Here is a 7,500-nt window from a genome sequence, read left to right as displayed (position 1 = left end):
TCTCTGCACCCCCTGTGCCCCCCTTTTCCTCGGAGCCGCCTTCCCCCTCCCCCATGTTACCCTTTCCCGTGGACTCCAGGTAATCCGAGATGGCACTGACCCTTCTCATCCTCCGATTACCTCTCTGAAGCATGAACTTGGGATAAAAATCACACATCAGAAAATTCGCCGTAATTATTTTGCGATGCCATCAGCACCGATCAATCACGCGCGCGGCCCAGTGCTGGAATGCCTGGCGCAGCCCCGCACGCGGGCTCGCGTCCCGCCTGACTGACAGTTTTGGTAATTAAGTGATTGTATAGACCTCTCCGACTGTTCTAACAACCTTGTCAGGGCCTGTCTGTGGACAGAACAAGCTGAAATCAATGTGCTTCCTGCTTTCTGAGCAGTTCTGATCGTGTACCCAGACTGATCGGGGATGGGGAATCTGACAAAAGGAAAACGGCAGCCCTAAACGATCGGGTTATGGGGGAGGGGAGGTATAAAGTTTACTTCTTTGGGGAAGGGAAGGGCGAGAGGTAAGGACCGGGTCACCAGAGCTTCAGTGAGCGGGGCCGCCGGCCGGGGGTGGAGCGAGAGGCCGGGTGTCTGTCGCCCTCAGGCCTCCCGGGCAGGGCTGCCTGTACTTCCCCGGGGAGGGGATGCGGAGGGCGGTGGGTGGAGAAAGGGGCCTGGCTGGCTGTAGCCGAGTGGCCCGGCCAGGCCACGGACAGCAGCGTTCCCGCGCGCCGCAGCCACGATTCGGCCGCACATTCGTTTTCGCCCGGATCCGAGGCAGAGGCTGGTGGCTCGGCGTAAATGTCACGCAGCCGCTTTTAATAAAGGAGTGTTCGGATTGTCGGATTGCGCAGTACAGTGTGAGTTCTGTGCCCCCTCCCAATCCGGCTTCGCTCCCGCCCCCCATTCCTGCACACACATCACACCGCGGCGCGCGTTACAAATATGTTACATATTCACAGTGATCTCGCCGCGGCGCCGCAGGGAGGGGCGCTCTCTCCGAGCGTAACGTCCCCGAGCCGGGGGCCGCAGGGCTCCCGGGCCGACAGCGGGCACCACGCACAGCGAAGAGACCCAGACGGGATTTGCTTGCGGGAGCTTCTTTTTCACTCCCGCCCTCGAATCTCTGAAAGAAATTCCCCCTTGGGAAGGGGTTCCAAAAGCGCCGAGCTAGGAGGCGGGACCTCCAGTTCTCGGCCAAGGGGCTCCAGTTAACAGTATTTTAATTCTTTCACAACGGCCCTCCCAAACCTTAAAAACCTAACCAATTGAAGCCACACACAAAAGCGGAAAGGAAGCAAAATCAATCCGCCGAGTTCAAAGCGCCGGGGCGCGGGAGGAGGCTGCAGGGTGCTCGGCACAGGGCCCAGTGCACAGCGTAGGGTCCCATCGACCGCGCAGAGACTGCGGATCCCACCCGGCAGACATCCGGCGGTGTGTGTGTTTGTGTGTGCGGTGGGGGGCGACACGTCCCAATCCAGCCCGCTGCTTGCCTGTGTCCCCTCCTCTGCCAGCCAGCAGCCGCCCATCCTCAGAGGGGAAAACGTGAGTGTGGGCACATTACGCACCATTAGGGAGACACTACGGTTTTAATGTGGCCTAATTAGTGCCGCTAACCGAGCAAATATTATTATATTGAATAATGATAATGTGATGGAAATATTAATGCTTTTGAACTTTGCACGTGGGAGCCGTTCCTTCGATTCTCCCGCGACACCCCAAGCACGCTCAGACCCACAGCAGATGCGGTCGGGCGCACCTCCGGGAAGGCGAGCCCACAGGCCAGCTCAGGACATTCGTGTGTCACCGCAGGAACATAAACCATACCCTGGGCCACGCCACACAACACCCACCACGCAAAAGACCCTCTTCCAATGGCATTTCTTTATCTCTGTAGGAGGCCGTAAAAAACAAATCGACAGGAGTTCAGCTGGGGTCTCTTCTTTACTGTGCTCTGCTCTGCACCCCAGGAATGTTGTGGCGCTCCGGGTGTGTTCCGTCTTAACAAGGGCCGCCAGGCAGGTGGAATTGCGGGAGAAGGACACTCTTAATTAGCATTTAAATTCACAGCCCCCCCCCCCTTTTTTTTGCCAAATGTTTCTCCCCCGGGAATTTGGTGAAAAGCAGGCATTTAACAATTTAGGAAATGTGGAAGACTCCTCAAAGTAGGGGTTCGATTTGTGTGAAATGTGGCTGTGTCACACGGAAACCCTTTAATTTCTCTAGGAGCCGGTCTTCTATGGACATTGGTTGAGCTTAGGAAGGGTGAAATAAAATCTCTCCTATGTTTCGCCTGGGCTCCTCCTTCAACTGTCTGCACCTTGTCACTTTCTTTCTCTGCCCCTGAATTGAAGGTGACCTGTCTCCGGGCCTGCTAAGGCTACTAAACCTTCCAGAATTTGGTAATCTGAAAAAAAGAAAGAAAGCCAGAGTGTAGTGGGGGCGGGAGGGACGAGGGGAGAAGGGATACAGTTTGAAGGGGCTAGATCATCTCTTGGGATAAAATCTAAGACTGTGTAACCTGCTGTAAATTCTACTATCCAGGTCTGTGAACGTGTGCGATTAGTTCCTCTCCCCTCCAGGGTGTTCCAGGAGTATTTTGTCTCTTCCGGCTGCACTCAGGAGAGACCCCTAGAGTCAATGTGGGCTTACTGATAGCAGCCCAGCACTACAGTCAGGAGATTTAAAGTTTGAACAATTTGTGGACATTTTGCACCATTATTAATTACCCTTAGTTGTCATATAAATCCCTCCATATCCTACTACTTGGGATGCACCCCTTTTCTATCACAACTGAACACACTTCATTTTCTTTAGGAAGCTTCCCCCCCGACACACCACCTCTCCCAAGGTAAGACTTCCCACTCTTTCGCACTCCTGTAGCAGGTTCAGATTTGTATCATGGTGTTTATGACAATTTCCAGCCTGCACAAGCTTCTGTCAACTTTCTGAGGTGGGTTAGTGTCCCATTCCTAAGCACCTGGCATTGGATGCACATTCAATAATGTTTATTGACTTCATGAATGAACAATGAATGAGGGAAGGGAGACTGAAAAAGAATATGACTACAGGGTGTTGCCCATAACTAGAAATAATTGACACCTTTACGTGGTGCTTTCCTTAAACTCTGAGTTTACACTTTGTAAAGAGCTTTTACAGAGAAGGTCTTGTCATCACAACCACCCTATTCCAGGCAAGGACTAAGGAGGAGACTCGTGGTGCTTTCCTTAAACTCTGAGTTTACACTTTGTAAAGAGCTTTTACAGAGAAGGTCTTATTTTGTCATCACAACCACCCTATTCCAGGCAAGGACTAAGGAGGAGACTCTTTATTAGAGAAGGAACTTCGCGATCAGAAAGCTTAAGTGCCTTGCCCAAGAACACTAGGAAGTGGCCCAATGGGCCCGAAACTCTCTCCTCCAGTATTCTTTCCTCCATGTCTCTGCTTGTCTTCCTACCGATTGTCCCTGCACAACACACATCTAACTCCCAGGGACAGCCAACTTTACTAGGTCCCTTCTAAACTGTTTATCTTAAAGTTTTGGTGAAGCTCATAGTTTTTGCAAATTTTATTATAATATAGAGCTATTTCTCAAAACTTTAATTCCCCTAGAACAATTAGTGATCATGCAGAGTATTGTTTTTAACTTGTTTCTGTTAAAAATAGTTTTCAGTTGCCTTATTTTTTCCCTTTCATTGTGCCGTTCTCCCTATACTCCTAAATTCCACTCTCCTGGTTCCAGTCAATTTAAGGAACTCAGCTTTCGATGTTTTCATGTGTTTCTCTTTAATATATTATTTTTCTAAGCAAATGTGCATCAAGTCCTTAAGCAGTTAGAAATATGTTGATAGAAAAATAAAGAAAACTTCCAAAGTTTCTGTAATTTTGAAATGGCAAGAGGTGACAACAATCGTCAAGGTGTCAGCCTTAGCTTATTTGTGTATTTTGCATCTTTTATAGGTAGAAACAATAGCTGGCTTCCTCGGTTCGGAGCTCTATGGCGCCGCCCAGTGGAGGGAAGCGTCTTTACACTTCATTTCCGTCAGTCGGCGGTGTCATCATGTGGACCCTTGGAAAAGTTCAAATTAAATATGATAGGAAGAAACACCATCTCCAAGTTCAGCATAATACGTGGTTGAATTTCTCCAAAGTTAAATCCCATATTTAAAAAACTTGGTGCTCCAGTTTAAACACAATCCCAAACACAAAATCTAGGTAGTGAAAGTGGACTGTGGATGGTAAATAAATTAAAGAACAAAACTTGTTAAAATATGCTGGTGTTTGAATCATTCTCTGCGGTGGGAAAGGAGCATCTTTGATGCAGATCGCCACTGATGTGTCCAAATCCGGAAAGGAAAAGTTTGTTCTCTATTATCCACAGTTGGCAAACAACTGCTTTCTAAGCAATAATTCCAAAATCCCCCCACCCCTTTTTAAGAAAAAGTGGAAGATCATTTCAAAACTCATGTCAGTTTAGGGGGTCTATTTATTTGTATTTTAAATCCAGTGGGAAAATCTGAGATTAATACCAGTTAATGTGTTTTCTTTCATTTGGCAATGTGATTACTCTGCACTTTGTTCTATTTTTAAATTTTGATTTTGCAAAATGAAAAGTTAATTATGCTTGCTCTGCCAGAAAATGCACGACTTCTTGAATGCATACTTTATACATACTTGCAGAAAAACAAAACAAGACAAACAAACAAACAAAAACAGCAAAAGAGGAACGTGTCTGGAGCTAAAAGAACTGAGAAAAGTTAAACAAAACCCCAGTTCTGAAGAATTTGCTTTTCCTTAAGTTTGCAGTCTGGTCTTTCAGTCCCTCCTTTGATTATTCAGGCCGATACCAGCATTTCCTCTCTAAAAGGGGACCCAAATATAGGAACCCTGATAAAAGTCAAGGCCGTATTTTCCTTGCACCATTGTTGCTTCCGAAAGCTGAGCTCCTAACATCCACCCTAAGACATTTTCTATATTCACCTTTCCTTAAGAAAATATGCTCTGAGACATTCACAGGGCGGGGCCTACTTTGCTTTAGAGTTTCCAGAAAACACCCACTTCCCTCCTCCCAACACTCCGACCCTTCCTCTCTCTCTTTCTTTTCAGATTTCATTTTTTCGTAGGGGTCATATTTCCGTCTTCTCCCCTATCAATGTTGTGAATTATTCCAAGCAAAAAGCCTTGTCGAACCGCCCAACACAAGCTGTGCGATCAGCCTGTCGAGCTCTTGAGTCATTTTAGGAGCCGGAACAAAACAAAAACAGGCTTAAATGAATTATTTATCAAGGTCGAGAATAATTGATTTGTTCAGTGCCGTCAGTTGTGGGCTTTAAATTTGTTTTCCCCCCCCCCCCCCATTCCCCGCCCCACAGTCAGCAAGGGCAGCGCGAGTTGGAGCCCCGGGGCTGGGAGGCGACGCACCTCGGTCGGAAAGTTGGTGAGTGATGTCAGGATGGGAAGGACCCTAATCGATATCTGAAGAGGGACGGACGCGTAGTGTCCGCCGCGGCCGACTGTGCCGCCGGCGTGTGCAGCGCCGGCCCTCTCGGGCGGCGCACGGTGGCCTCTGACAAACCGCCCTCGTCTGTGCCGGCCCGTGGTGTCGGCAGCCCCGGCCGGGAGGCCGAGGCCCGGCCCGTGAGCTGCCCGGAGGGCCCGCCCGGCCAGCACGCAGTTCCGCAGCCGAACGCGGCTGATCCAAGCCCGCTCCAGCTGTCGTCCAGGCCCTCTGCGGCGTCTCGGCCCAGCTTCTCGGCCCCAGCCGGCGGGGTCCGGCCACCTTCTCCCGATGGGGGCTCCTCGCGCCCCTCAGGCCACCCTCGGCCTCTGCCTGCAGCGCGTCGCCGCGTCCCCGCCTCAGCTCACTAACCGCGGCTCCCCCGCCAAACTCCCCTCGCCTTCTGAGAAAGGTGAGAGCTCCCCGGATTGTACATCTCCTCGCCTCGGTCCCCCCTCTCCCCGCTGTTCTGCTCAGAGACAGCCCCGGGAAAATGGCACGAAGATAAGAAACGGCTCAAAGCACCCTCAAAACAACGCGGGCTTTTTCTGGGTCAAGCACATCGATCTCCCTAGAAAAACGCACGGAGGACGAGTCCCCCACAGGCCCCTTTCCTGACCTAGGGCTCACGCAAAAGCAGCTCCTACCGAAGGCAAGATCTTGTCCCAGGAGGTCATTTGCCTCCCTGACACTCCTCTGCCATCCTCAAGAGAAAAAGCTATTCTCCTGAAAGCGACCTACAGAACCGTTACTAAACCCCAGATTTCGGCCCAGTCCTTGGAGACTTTAAAGGCCATTTTCTAACATCATTCTGCACCTAGTCACGAAAGCGATGCCAGCTCCGCAGATTCATAGGGTTCTTAAAATGGTAATTTGGAGTAAAATGTAACTCAAAGAACTTTGAATCATTCATTAGCACCTTATAATTACTCTGCTAATTAGGTTGACACGGCACTTAATCAGGAGTAATACGCCGTCTTGTCACTGGCACTTCCCATTACTCTGACATTCAACAAGAGACGGGATGCAGACGTCCTAGAGAAAATAATGCAAGTTGATACCCTCCGACGAGGCGTCACAGTCATGCTCCGGGTCCCAAGTGGATCCACAGTGACTGTTTCCTTTCCAAATGAGCGGCTGGCCGGAGGGGGGTGGGTGGGACCAACGCACTCGCGTGTGGTGCGGCGGGGACACAGGCTGCGGACCCGCCACCCGGGTCCCTGAGCCCCACTCCGGCCTGACACCGCAGGGGACCGTGGCTGCTTTTGCCACTAGAGACCTCCTCGGGCGTTATTTCCCCCGTTCGGGAGAAAGTGTCTGGCCAGGCATTTCTTCCAGCACAGGCTCAGATTGGAGACGAGCTGGGTCCCTGGTTTTGAGCAACAGGCCCTGTCCCCCCCCCCCCCCCAAGAGTGCCCGGTGGATGCGGACCCGGCTGCGTCCCGCACAGGACCCGCCGCCCCGCTGGGCCGAGCCGGAGCGCATGGGCTTGCTGGGGGGCGAAATCAGAGCTAGGGCCCGCCCGCTCGCCCATCTAGCGCCCCGGCTGCTGGAGTCACACTTTCCCGTGGCTTCCTTCAGGGAACCCCCTCCTCTGCTCGCGTGTTCGGGGAGGCGGCGAGGGCGGCCGCGCTGGAGTCTAGAGGTAAGTCGCCCCGATTCCTTTTCCCTTCCCGTCTTCTCTTTTCCCTCTTTCTTCTGGCTTCTTAAGAAAAGGGGCCAATCGTTACTCTTTTTTATTTCTTTCCTCTAGTCTGCCTCTGCTCTCTGCCCCCCTCTTTCTTTGCCCCTCAGTCGTGATTGTGGACACGGGGGCCACCCGACTAGGCGCTCGGTCCAGGGCTGCGGGCAAAGGGACGTGTGGGTTCTCAAAAGAGCAGCCGGGTCCGAGCCGCGCTCGCTGACGGGCTCGAGGGCCGTGCGCTCATTGGCTCCCGGCACGTCGGCGTCGCTCGCTCTCGAGGGCGCGGCCAATCGGGGCGCGGGCTCGGGCGCGCGGCTTCGGC

General features: G+C 51.9%; 1 protein-coding gene across 1 annotated transcript in view; it reads left to right on the top strand.

Moving 5' to 3' along the window:
• The window catches only part of BARHL2 (BarH-like homeobox 2), a 59,903-nt gene that overhangs the window by 46,527 nt on the left and 5,876 nt on the right, over positions 1-7,500 (top strand). The gene's annotated exons all lie outside the window — the stretch shown is intronic.

Source organism: Galeopterus variegatus, unplaced genomic scaffold (assembly GCF_000696425.1).
Source record: "Galeopterus variegatus unplaced genomic scaffold, G_variegatus-3.0.2 Scaffold1040, whole genome shotgun sequence".
Lineage (NCBI taxonomy): Eukaryota > Metazoa > Chordata > Mammalia > Dermoptera > Cynocephalidae > Galeopterus > Galeopterus variegatus.
The sequence above is the reverse complement of the archived record's forward strand: the minus strand, read 5'-3'. Positions and strand labels throughout refer to the sequence as shown.